This window comes from Vicia villosa, linkage group LG4, assembly GCF_029867415.1.
Source record: "Vicia villosa cultivar HV-30 ecotype Madison, WI linkage group LG4, Vvil1.0, whole genome shotgun sequence".
NCBI classification, from domain to species: Eukaryota; Viridiplantae; Streptophyta; class Magnoliopsida; order Fabales; family Fabaceae; genus Vicia; species Vicia villosa.
The window spans coordinates 195,702,062-195,717,417 of NC_081183.1; positions in this window are offsets into that span (position 1 = coordinate 195,702,062).

Below are 15,356 nucleotides of genomic sequence, written 5' to 3' on the forward strand. Positions count from 1 at the left end.
TAAAAGTAAATATATTGAAAACAATGTATGAATCCAAACACAATAAAAATGTGTTGTTTTTTTAATTATTTATGTATCTACTATTTTTATTTTGATTTTTTTTAATTTAAGAGAAAATATTTTTTAAAGATAATATATGGAAAATTGAAATATATATTATTGAAGTAAAAAAAATTTATTTTTATTTTAAAAATGTGTCTTTCTTTTAAAAATCATAAACTATTTTGGTAAAACTATTTTGTTTTTGTTATTTAGATTTTGAAAACAAAAGTGTGCATATCGAATAATTACTTGTGCGAATGCACATGCATCCCACTTGTTATTACTAAATCCGAAATTAAGAGAGCGGGGCAGTTTAAAAGTAAAGCTTTTGTGTGAGACATTTATCTCCATCATCGCAAGTGAACCAATGCATTTGGAATCTTTCCTTCTAAGTCATTATAACCAATGTTTAAAGATGCTAGATGTTGAAGTTCACAAACTGAAGAATCTAACTTGCCTCGCAATCTTCAAAAAGATATGAGATTCAAACTAGTTACACGAGTGTACAAATTATCACATGAACGTCTATTCCATAAGAGAGATGTTCGCTAAGGCGTGTGAAAAATTTTCCATAGCATATAACACTTTTCCATCTCCATCATGGCCAACAATACAACCTCCCTTTTGTCGTCGGGTAGGTACGTTCTCCAGGTGGATCTTGACATTTAACCTTAGCGGAAACTAGTTCCGTTAGGGGTTATTCTTCCTATCACATTCCTGTTTGGGACTATTGTCGGAGCTTTTGCATACAAAGTATTGTACCCACGCTTGATGCAACGGTTGCATCCGACTCCAAGAATGTCGGCTCAAGCGAAGAAGGTAGCTCCAAGGGCATCGAAGGAGGTGCTTATAGGAGTGTCGTCGGCGACGGAAGCTCAAGCGGAAGAGGTGGCTCTAAGAGCATCAGGGAAGGTGCTTATAGGAGTGTCGGAGGTGGCTCCCGCAGAGGTTGCTCTAGGAGAGTCAGAGGTGGCTCTAGGAGCGTCGGTGGAGGTAGCTCCAAGAGCGTCGGCGGAGCTAGCTCTAGAAGCTTCTGAGGTGTTTATCTTGCTAGTTCAATACTGTGAATTTGTCGTGGCTTAACATTTGTTTGATTATGAATTTGAAAAACACACACACACACACACACACACACACACACACACACACACACACACACACACACACACACATATATATATATATATATATATATATATATATATATATATATATATATATATATATATATATATATATATATCTTTCTGTTAAAAATAATAAACTCTTTTGGTAAAACAATTTTATTTTTCTTTTATAAATTTTTTTAATATATTTTGAAAACAAAAGCGTGCATACCACATTAGTACTCGTGCGAACGCTAAGATAACACACCAGTATCGTGTGAAGACACAGGTAACCATATACAAATCCGTGTGAATGCATGTGTTATTACATTTTTTTTTACAATTAAAGAAAATAAAAGTAAATATATTTAAAACAATGTTTGAATTTTTTTTGACCAAAAAACAATGTATGAATTAATCACAAGAAAACATGTTGTTTTTTAATTTTTTATGTATCTAATGATTTAATTTTGAAATTATTTTTCATTTAAGATATAATTTTTTTAAAATAATATATGGAAAATTTAAATATATATTATGGATGTAAAACAATTTGGTTTTTCTTCTAAAAATATGAATTTTTTTAAAATAATAAACTTTTTTTGTAAAACAATTTTGTTTTTCAAATTTATATTTTTATTGCATTTTAGAAACAAAAGCGTGCGTACCACACCCTTTGATGCATGCGAATGAACGGATACTGATATTGTACGCGCATATAGTATTCATAATAAGCTACTGATTTATATATTGAATTATACGGGAACAAATTTACTATAGATTTAATTTTTTTATAAATATTTCCAAAACAAAAAAATTTATACAAAGGAATAGTTATACTGTTGATTCAAATAATTTTATATACGAAAGAAATTATAGAAACCGATTTATTATCTCTTTAAAAACAATGAAGTATTTTGGTTAGGCAATTTTTTTTTCATTTCATTTTTGTTATATCTTTGAAAACAAATACGCGTAACACACCAGTACCCGTGCGAACACACAGGTAACACACAAGTGTCGTGTGAAAGCACGAGTAACCATACCAAAATTCATGCGAGCGCACGAGTTATTACAGTTTTTGTACAATTAAAAAAATAAAAGTAAATATATTGAAAACAATGTATATATGAATCCAAACACAAGAAAAATGTGTTGTTTTTTAATTATTTATGTATCTACTATTTTTGTTTTGATTTTTTTTTTTAATTTAAGAGAAAATATTTTTTTAAGATAATATATGGAAAATTGAAATATATATTATTGAAGTAAAACAATTATATTTTTATTTTAAAAATGTGTCTATCTTTTTAAAATCATAAACTATTTTGGTAAAACTATTTTGTTTTTGTTATTTAGATTTTGAAAACAAAAGTGTGCATATCGAATCAGTATTCGTGCGAATGCACATGTATCCCACTTGTTATTACTAAATCTGAAATTAAGAGAGCGGGGCAATTTAAAAGTAAAGCTTTTGTGTGAGACATTTATGTCCATCATCGCAAGTGAACCAATGCATTTTTGGAATCTTTCCTTCTAAGTCGTTATAACCGAGGTTTAAAGATGTTAGATGATGGAGTTCACAAATTTAAGAATCTAACGTGTCATGCAATCTTTAGAAAGCTTTGAGATTCAAATTGGTTACATGAAGGTACAAATTATCACATAAACGTCCATTCCATATGTGAGAGAGCTCTCCTCTCAGTCGTGTGAAAACTTTTTTATAGCATATAACACTTTTCCATCTCCGCCATGGCCAACAATATGACCTCCCTTATGCCTCTGGTTAGCTACGTTCTCCCGGTGGATCCTGACATTCAACCTCAGCGGAAACTAGTTCTGTTTGGGGTTGTTCTTCCCATCACATTCCTCTTTAGGACTATTGTCGGAGCTTTTGCATACAAAGTATTGTCGGAGGTGGCTCTAGGAGCACCGATGGAGGTAGCTCTATAGGCTTCTGAGATGTTTATCTTACTACTTCAGTGCTACACACACACACACAAATATATGTGTATATATATATATATATATATATATATATATATATATATATATATATTTATATATATATATATATTAAAAATAATGAACTCTTTTGATTAAACAATTTTGTTTTTTCTTTTAATATAATTTTATTATATTTTGAAAACAAAAGCGTGCATACCACACGAGTACTCGTGCGAACGCACGAGTACTCGTGCGAACGCACGAGTAACACACCAGTATTGTATGAATGCATAGGTAACCAGTATTGTATGAATGCATAGGTAACCATATCAAAATCCGTGTGAACACATGTGTTATTTATTTATGTATCTAATATTTTTATTTTAAAATTATTTTTTCGTTTAAGATATAATATAATTTAAGATAATATATGGAAAATTAAAACATATATTATGGATGTAAAACAATTTATTTTTTCTTTTAAAAATATGTTTTTTTAAATAAAAAATTTTTTTGTAAGACAATTTTGTTTTTCAAATTTACATTTTTATTACATTTTAAAAACAAAAGTGTGCGTACCACACCCTTCGATGCGTGTGAATGCACAAATACTGATATGGTACGCACATAAGTACATATATTAAGCTATTGATTTATATATTCTATAATAATGGGAACAAATTTACTAAAGATTTAAGTTTTTTTTATAAATATTTCCAAAACAAAAATATTTATATATAAGAATAATTATACTGTTGATTCAAATATTCTTATACATGAAAGAAATTATAGAAACTAATTTATTATCTCTTTAAAAACAATAAACTTTTTTGGATACGAAATTTTGTATATTATTTTTTCATTTCATTTTTGTTATATCTTTGAAAACAAATAACAGTAACCGTGCGAACGCACGAGTAACACACAGGTGTCGTGTGAACGTGTATGGGTAATTAACCATAATCCGTGCGAACACACGGGTTATTACATTTTTTGTACAATTAAAAAAACAAAAGTAAATATATTTAAAACATGTATGAATCCAAACGCAAGAAAAATGTGTTGTTTTTTTAATTTAAGATACGATATTTCTTAAGATAATATATGGAAAATTGAAATATATATTATTGAAGTAAAACAATTTTGATAAAACAGTTATATTTTTATTTTAAAAATATGTCTTTCTTTTTAAAATAATAAACTATTTTGGTAAAATTATTTTGTTTTTGTAATTTACATTTTGAAAACAAAAGCGTGTGTATCACACCAGTACCCGTGCGAACCCACATGTATACAATTGATTATTACTAAATCCTAAATTAAGGGAGTGGGGCAATGTAAAAGTAAAGCATTTGTGTGGGACATTTATCTCCATCATGGCAAGTGAACCAATGCATTTTTGGAATCTTTCCTTCTAAGTCATTATAACCGAGGTTTAAAGAAGTTGCATGTTGAAGTTCACAAATTGAAGAATCTAACTTACTTCACAATCTTTCAAAAGCTTTGAGATTTAAATTGGTTACATGACTATATAAATTATCACATAAACGTCCATTCCATAAGTGGGAGAGCTCTCCTTTCAGTCGTGTGAAAACTTTTCCATGGCATAGAATGTTTTTCCATATCCACCATGGCCAACAATACGACCTCCCTTTTGCCGTCAAGTAGCTACTGTAACACCCCATTTCTACCCGACAAATATATATAAATCAGAGTTTTCAAAAATTTCTCAATAAACAAATGAGGCGTCACATAATAAAAACAAAACAAATCAACTCGTCGCATAAAGCAGATACATAGCACCTTTGAAACAGAATAACTTATTTTATTAAAACACAGTGGAATCACTTAAGAATGTATTCAATAAAATATCCTCAGTTAACTTATCATTTTGTTCAACCAAGATAACACAATTAAACAACGACATCATAAATGACATAAATCGTTCCCCCCAGAGTGCTACGTATCAGAGCGACAACCGATTCGAGTAACGACAACTAAATCTTCATACTTGAATACCTGCACGTTACCAATATAAAGGCAACGGCGAAACAAGAGAAAAGGGTGAGATATCAAATCATATAAGTGGGCATATGATAAATTGCATGCTAGGATTCAGACATATAAAATCATCACATCACAAGTATCAATAGCTACTATACACATCATACTTCTACAGTTCATTAATCTCACATACTTTTCATCACACAACAAGTCATGATCATGTAAATAGTATCATCTAATAAATTTCACATATTCAAGTAAGCACAAAATTCAATAGTATAATACTCAAAAGATTCAATACTATTATCCCAAATATATACACAATCCATCATTATCACATATTCACACGTTTAACCAATTATATATCAAAACATCACCAATTTCAATTATCACATCTCATGTACACATGACAATCACATAAATGCATATATTCAAACATCACTTAACCTCAATGTGACTCAATGCAAGACATGTGACTCTATGCATGTGGTACCCAATGTGGACCCAAAGTTCCACCGCTTCCGATTCATATAGAATCTAGCCACGCTTCAGATCCGGACAAGATCAAAGCCACCAAATGTAAACATATAGTTTACCGCTTCCGATTCACTTTAGAATCTAAGCCTCGCTTATGTTTCAAAGCAAACCACCTTTGTTTCAAGGCATCCATGATATGAATGTATGTACAATGTTAATCAAACATATGCAATTAAGATCATCTCTACCATCTTAATATTTAGCATATCACAATAATTCAACTCGATGAATTATCCACCAATTGTACACAACATTCACAACACATACATATCATTCACATATAAAAGGTCAATTAATCAATTACGATTCACAAAATCCAATTAACACTGGTAACCATACTATCTCATGTTAATTCTCATTTTGCCAAATATATATGAACATACACATTTAAAATCAAGCAATTAATCATTAAAATTAATGCTATCCAACTACCCACAGAGAATCAATATCAAAACAACATCATTGACATAATAATATATATTTCTCAACATACATATTCAAGTCAAAACACAATTACGGATGAATTCTCAAAATATCGTAATTTACCGACAAACCAAATAGTTAATTTAATTCCAATTTATATTCTAATCAATTAAACACATTGAAATTAATTCAACTATTAATTTAATCAACCAATTAATAATCACACTATATTAATTTAATTCACTTCTATTTCTACTCCATTTCCAATTTTTTAGCATTCTATTGCTCAAGACCATTTTTATTAAAAAGAATATCGCGTTAGCTTTCTAACGCTTCGAACGGGGACTCGAACGGAGTTACGGTTTAAAAGATATGAATTGTTAAAGTTCCAATGAAAAAGAAAACACTGACACTATACACTAACAACTCTAAACATGTCAAAATTACTCAAAACAAACAAAAGTATGACTCTTAGTAATTCAAAACAACTCTAACAACTTTATTGTCAACTCTAACAACTCTATTGACAACTCTTATTGTCAACTCTAACAACTCTATTGACAATTCTACTAAATTATTATAATTTATTTATAAAGAATATTTAAACCAAACACAATTTTAGTCCATTCGTAAAATATCACAATTTCAACAAAATAACACCACCATGTTAATCTACTAATTAAACTTATCTACCACGTAAATTTTCATCAAATTCCGGGCAACTAATTATACCGCTTAATTCGGCTATTTCGATCAAACGGGACTATTTTTCATTTCACTAGTCGTATAACTCACTGTTATCAATTCAATTATATTATATTAATTTTCATTACTAATTCATTATATAGTTATTGCTGTTTTCAAATGGTCTCATTACAAAATCTGTTTCATTCTTCTAATACTACATCATTATATATCTACTTAATTAATAGTGTGAAACAAACAAATAGAACTAGTAATATGTAAATCATACCTAGAACCAATCATACACAGTGAACTAGCGCCAGAAGAGAAACAAAATTATAACATATGGGTGCCGATTGGAAACCCTGCCATGGTTTCTTTTCTTTATTTTTTTTTTAATCATTTCCAATACGCATGTAAATTCAATTTCCAGACTCACAGTTAGTAACACAAATCTAGCATTTCCAGTGTACACGAATAGTAACAAACAGAAACAATAGCAATAAGTAGAATTTCTAAATTTTAGTATCAAATTAACACCACAAAACAATAACCTAAATCCCTAATCCCCAACATACAAGGTTTCATAGGCCCCATTATAGGAAGAGAACCCCACCCTTACCTTAAAAATAGAAGAAACTCAATGGGTCTTTAATTGCATCTTTACTTGACACCATGAATGAAAAATCTTCAAGCTTCTTCTTCTTCTTCTTCTTCTTCTCCATAGTCTTGCCTCTTTCTCCTCTATTCTTGTTTCTTTCATTATGACAACTCTCCTCTTTCTAAATCTCTAAAACCCTAATATAAAACCAATTGGGCTTAGTGTTTAAATCTTATCTTTATTTATATCCTCCAAAATCAATTTAGGCCCAATAAGAGATATAACTCAAATAATCAATTATATCACTTATAATAATAATTCCTTCAATGTAATAATTCCGACTTATAAATAATATTATTCTTAATATTATTTTCTGACTATCCGACTTCGATTTATATAATTCCAAATACGCCCTTAAATAACACCGACAATCCAATTTCGACTAAATCAAATATTTAAATCCTTCAATAATTTAATTAACCAATTTAATTAAATTCGGGGTGTTACAACTCTCCCCCACTTAGAATATTTTCGTCCTCGAAAATTGGCTCAACACCATCCAAACACAAACCTCGTATCCAAATATCAATCTCCAAATCGCGCTTGGTAACACTTCGATCACTACCTCTTCGTCACAACAATGATTCTCATGAACATAAACACATTACAGTTCTTACCAGTTTTGCAATAATCAACGACTCAATGCAGTATTTTGGCGCATCACACTTATTCCAACAGTCCATCAATCCAAATATCAAGATAACTCATCTTTACCGACTTCTGGCATATAGTTTCTTACTCCCTCAAGCCTTACAACAACAGTGTCACCTAAGGCTTCCGCTGATCAACTCTGATAATTCTCTTTTAAGTCACCATTCTTGATAAAATTCCGTCCACTTATATGGTTCACAAATTCTCGATCCAATACAAACTTTCTTCAATACTCATCCTCACATCGTTGTTTACTTGATAATTCCAATCTTTCACTTTGTGACACTCGCTTGCATAAAACGTACTACACCGATTGTTAATCTCATCTAATTCTAACTCAACCATCCCTCTTACCAAGCTACACAAGCTAATGGGCGACTATCTTCACGATAAAATATAGATATTCTTTCTACACTATTAAGACAACAAGACAAATCTATAACATCCAACACGAGTTTCGTCTACCATTAACAATAGATTGAGGGTGATCAGTTCCCCAATTTGCCAATTAGTATCCGACAACCTTAGTGGAGTATAAATCGTTGTTACATCAAAATAACGTCCTTTCCGAATTTCCACTTAAATCCATTAACACGACGTAATCCAATGATTCACTTTATGTTTTTACAATTCCTACAACATCTTACCTTATCAATCGATCTTTTCAATGAGACACCGACGTCCAAACATAATAAAAAAGTCTAATTCACAATCACTTAGCATCACACAATTTTTTTTCTGAACCGAAGTCATCCTCACGATAAACTGACGATAGAAATTCCATACAGTCCTTTTATACACACCGCCACTTTTGGCATCCCAAATACGACTTCTATCATCCCTAAGTCTGAATTTTTCTTCACTACTACTTCACTCTTCCTTAAAAGTCATCAGTACTCAAATCATCTTTAACACTTAACATCTCGTTCTCTCATCTTAATCATCAACAACAAGTTCTGCTTAACTTCGCTTCAGACATTTGCGGTTATAACCATTCTTATTCAACAGGATTACACATTTCCATAAGGTAGAATACAACTTCACCTCTTCGTAGGTTCAAAGGGTATGTTCAACTGATACTTGAAATCCAAGATACAAATCTATGACGTTATTCGAATTGTAAACATCAACGTCAAGCATCGACAATTTTTATGTTATCTCCCAAACTCCTCAAATAACTTCGACGACAAACTACACCCCATCCCAACATCATCACGTCAAAATCAACTCTATTACGGTTGCGGAAATCATTCTTATAATACACTTCATCTCGTTATCTTTCTGATGCTTCAAACGGAGTTCAAATCAGATATCCGAAACTCAAGCTATGCGCATTCTCGAGTTCCAACTCGGATTTGCGATTCACAACACTTCACACATCGACTACGTCCATTAATCACTTATGCGAGTCTAACATAAAGTCTACCGCAACTTTATCACTTAAACACTTGTCAAACACCGGCATCAGACGCAAAGGTTAAACACACCGACAAGTTCTCAGTCCTCAACCGTGCTGAACATCGCCACTCAACATACTTGACCATCCCTTACAACAGAAACATCTTCAAGAAGTAAAACTTCTCCCCCACTTGTAATCAAACCAATCCCTACAACAAAGCAAACAAGTACTGACAGTGTTTCACACACATGTCGCGTACTAAGGAATAAAACACTGACATCATTCAACTGTCACACAACTCAACTGACTCGACAACTTGGCCGGACGGACCGACCTGCTATGATACCACTATTGTAACACCCCATTTCTACCCGACAAATATATATAAATCAGAGTTTTCAAAAATTTCTCAATAAACAAATGAGGCGTCACATAATAAAAACAAAACAAATCAACTCGTCGCATAAAGCAGATACATAGCACCTTTGAAACAGAATAACTTATTTTATTAAAACACAGTGGAATCACTTAAGAATGTATTCAATAAAATATCCTCAGTTAACTTATCATTTTGTTCAACCAAGATAACACAATTAAACAACGACATCATAAATGACATAAATCGTTCCCCCCAGAGTGCTACGTATCAGAGCGACAACCGATTCGAGTAACGACAACTAAATCTTCATACTTGAATACCTGCACGTTACCAATATAAAGGCAACGGCGAAACAAGAGAAAAGGGTGAGATATCAAATCATATAAGTGGGCATATGATAAATTGCATGCTAGGATTCAGACATATAAAATCATCACATCACAAGTATCAATAGCTACTATACACATCATACTTCTACAGTTCATTAATCTCACATACTTTTCATCACACAACAAGTCATGATCATGTAAATAGTATCATCTAATAAATTTCACATATTCAAGTAAGCACAAAATTCAATAGTATAATACTCAAAAGATTCAATACTATTATCCCAAATATATACACAATCCATCATTATCACATATTCACACGTTTAACCAATTATATATCAAAACATCACCAATTTCAATTATCACATCTCATGTACACATGACAATCACATAAATGCATATATTCAAACATCACTTAACCTCAATGTGACTCAATGCAAGACATGTGACTCTATGCATGTGGTACCCAATGTGGACCCAAAGTTCCACCGCTTCCGATTCATATAGAATCTAGCCACGCTTCAGATCCGGACAAGATCAAAGCCACCAAATGTAAACATATAGTTTACCGCTTCCGATTCACTTTAGAATCTAAGCCTCGCTTATGTTTCAAAGCAAACCACCTTTGTTTCAAGGCATCCATGATATGAATGTATGTACAATGTTAATCAAACATATGCAATTAAGATCATCTCTACCATCTTAATATTTAGCATATCACAATAATTCAACTCGATGAATTATCCACCAATTGTACACAACATTCACAACACATACATATCATTCACATATAAAAGGTCAATTAATCAATTACGATTCACAAAATCCAATTAACACTGGTAACCATACTATCTCATGTTAATTCTCATTTTGCCAAATATATATGAACATACACATTTAAAATCAAGCAATTAATCATTAAAATTAATGCTATCCAACTACCCACAGAGAATCAATATCAAAACAACATCATTGACATAATAATATATATTTCTCAACATACATATTCAAGTCAAAACACAATTACGGATGAATTCTCAAAATATCGTAATTTACCGACAAACCAAATAGTTAATTTAATTCCAATTTATATTCTAATCAATTAAACACATTGAAATTAATTCAACTATTAATTTAATCAACCAATTAATAATCACACTATATTAATTTAATTCACTTCTATTTCTACTCCATTTCCAATTTTTTAGCATTCTATTGCTCAAGACCATTTTTATTAAAAAGAATATCGCGTTAGCTTTCTAACGCTTCGAACGGGGACTCGAACGGAGTTACGGTTTAAAAGATATGAATTGTTAAAGTTCCAATGAAAAAGAAAACACTGACACTATACACTAACAACTCTAAACATGTCAAAATTACTCAAAACAAACAAAAGTATGACTCTTAGTAATTCAAAACAACTCTAACAACTTTATTGTCAACTCTAACAACTCTATTGACAACTCTTATTGTCAACTCTAACAACTCTATTGACAATTCTACTAAATTATTATAATTTATTTATAAAGAATATTTAAACCAAACACAATTTTAGTCCATTCGTAAAATATCACAATTTCAACAAAATAACACCACCATGTTAATCTACTAATTAAACTTATCTACCACGTAAATTTTCATCAAATTCCGGGCAACTAATTATACCGCTTAATTCGGCTATTTCGATCAAACGGGACTATTTTTCATTTCACTAGTCGTATAACTCACTGTTATCAATTCAATTATATTATATTAATTTTCATTACTAATTCATTATATAGTTATTGCTGTTTTCAAATGGTCTCATTACAAAATCTGTTTCATTCTTCTAATACTACATCATTATATATCTACTTAATTAATAGTGTGAAACAAACAAATAGAACTAGTAATATGTAAATCATACCTAGAACCAATCATACACAGTGAACTAGCGCCAGAAGAGAAACAAAATTATAACATATGGGTGCCGATTGGAAACCCTGCCATGGTTTCTTTTCTTTATTTTTTTTTTAATCATTTCCAATACGCATGTAAATTCAATTTCCAGACTCACAGTTAGTAACACAAATCTAGCATTTCCAGTGTACACGAATAGTAACAAACAGAAACAATAGCAATAAGTAGAATTTCTAAATTTTAGTATCAAATTAACACCACAAAACAATAACCTAAATCCCTAATCCCCAACATACAAGGTTTCATAGGCCCCATTATAGGAAGAGAACCCCACCCTTACCTTAAAAATAGAAGAAACTCAATGGGTCTTTAATTGCATCTTTACTTGACACCATGAATGAAAAATCTTCAAGCTTCTTCTTCTTCTTCTTCTTCTTCTCCATAGTCTTGCCTCTTTCTCCTCTATTCTTGTTTCTTTCATTATGACAACTCTCCTCTTTCTAAATCTCTAAAACCCTAATATAAAACCAATTGGGCTTAGTGTTTAAATCTTATCTTTATTTATATCCTCCAAAATCAATTTAGGCCCAATAAGAGATATAACTCAAATAATCAATTATATCACTTATAATAATAATTCCTTCAATGTAATAATTCCGACTTATAAATAATATTATTCTTAATATTATTTTCTGACTATCCGACTTCGATTTATATAATTCCAAATACGCCCTTAAATAACACCGACAATCCAATTTCGACTAAATCAAATATTTAAATCCTTCAATAATTTAATTAACCAATTTAATTAAATTCGGGGTGTTACAACTCTCCCCCACTTAGAATATTTTCGTCCTCGAAAATTGGCTCAACACCATCCAAACACAAACCTCGTATCCAAATATCAATCTCCAAATCGCGCTTGGTAACACTTCGATCACTACCTCTTCGTCACAACAATGATTCTCATGAACATAAACACATTACAGTTCTTACCAGTTTTGCAATAATCAACGACTCAATGCAGTATTTTGGCGCATCACACTTATTCCAACAGTCCATCAATCCAAATATCAAGATAACTCATCTTTACCGACTTCTGGCATATAGTTTCTTACTCCCTCAAGCCTTACAACAACAGTGTCACCTAAGGCTTCCGCTGATCAACTCTGATAATTCTCTTTTAAGTCACCATTCTTGATAAAACTCCGTCCACTTATATGGTTCACAAATTCTCGATCCAATACAAACTTTCTTCAATACTCATCCTCACATCGTTGTTTACTTGATAATTCCAATCTTTCACTTTGTGACACTCGCTTGCATAAAACGTACTACACCGATTGTTAATCTCATCTAATTCTAACTCAACCATCCCTCTTACCAAGCTACACAAGCTAATGGGCGACTATCTTCACGATAAAATATAGATATTCTTTCTACACTATTAAGACAACAAGACAAATCTATAACATCCAACACGAGTTTCGTCTACCATTAACAATAGATTGAGGGTGATCAGTTCCCCAATTTGCCAATTAGTATCCGACAACCTTAGTGGAGTATAAATCGTTGTTACATCAAAATAACGTCCTTTCCGAATTTCCACTTAAATCCATTAACACGACGTAATCCAATGATTCACTTTATGTTTTTACAATTCCTACAACATCTTACCTTATCAATCGATCTTTTCAATGAGACACCGACGTCCAAACATAATAAAAAAGTCTAATTCACAATCACTTAGCATCACACAATTTTTTTTCTGAACCGAAGTCATCCTCACGATAAACTGACGATAGAAATTCCATACAGTCCTTTTATACACACCGCCACTTTTGGCATCCCAAATACGACTTCTATCATCCCTAAGTCTGAATTTTTCTTCACTACTACTTCACTCTTCCTTAAAAGTCATCAGTACTCAAATCATCTTTAACACTTAACATCTCGTTCTCTCATCTTAATCATCAACAACAAGTTCTGCTTAACTTCGCTTCAGACATTTGCGGTTATAACCATTCTTATTCAACAGGATTACACATTTCCATAAGGTAGAATACAACTTCACCTCTTCGTAGGTTCAAAGGGTATGTTCAACTGATACTTGAAATCCAAGATACAAATCTATGACGTTATTCGAATTGTAAACATCAACGTCAAGCATCGACAATTTTTATGTTATCTCCCAAACTCCTCAAATAACTTCGACGACAAACTACACCCCATCCCAACATCATCACGTCAAAATCAACTCTATTACGGTTGCGGAAATCATTCTTATAATACACTTCATCTCGTTATCTTTCTGATGCTTCAAACGGAGTTCAAATCAGATATCCGAAACTCAAGCTATGCGCATTCTCGAGTTCCAACTCGGATTTGCGATTCACAACACTTCACACATCGACTACGTCCATTAATCACTTATGCGAGTCTAACATAAAGTCTACCGCAACTTTATCACTTAAACACTTGTCAAACACCGGCATCAGACGCAAAGGTTAAACACACCGACAAGTTCTCAGTCCTCAACCGTGCTGAACATCGCCACTCAACATACTTGACCATCCCTTACAACAGAAACATCTTCAAGAAGTAAAACTTCTCCCCCACTTGTAATCAAACCAATCCCTACAACAAAGCAAACAAGTACTGACAGTGTTTCACACACATGTCGCGTACTAAGGAATAAAACACTGACATCATTCAACTGTCACACAACTCAACTGACTCGACAACTTGGCCGGACGGACCGACCTGCTCTGATACCACTATTGTAACACCCCATTTCTACCCGACAAATATATATAAATCAGAGTTTTCAAAAATTTCTCAATAAACAAATGAGGCGTCACATAATAAAAACAAAACAAATCAACTCGTCGCATAAAGCAGATACATAGCACCTTTGAAACAGAATAACTTATTTTATTAAAACACAGTGGAATCACTTAAGAATGTATTCAATAAAATATCCTCAGTTAACTTATCATTTTGTTCAACCAAGATAACACAATTAAACAACGACATCATAAATGACATAAATCGTTCCCCCCAGAGTGCTACGTATCAGAGCGACAACCGATTCGAGTAACGACAACTAAATCTTCATACTTGAATACCTGCACGTTACCAATATAAAGGCAACGGCGAAACAAGAGAAAAGGGTGAGATATCAAATCATATAAGTGGGCATATGATAAATTGCATGCTAGGATTCAGACATATAAAATCATCACATCACAAGTATCAATAGCTACTATACACATCATACTTCTACAGTTCA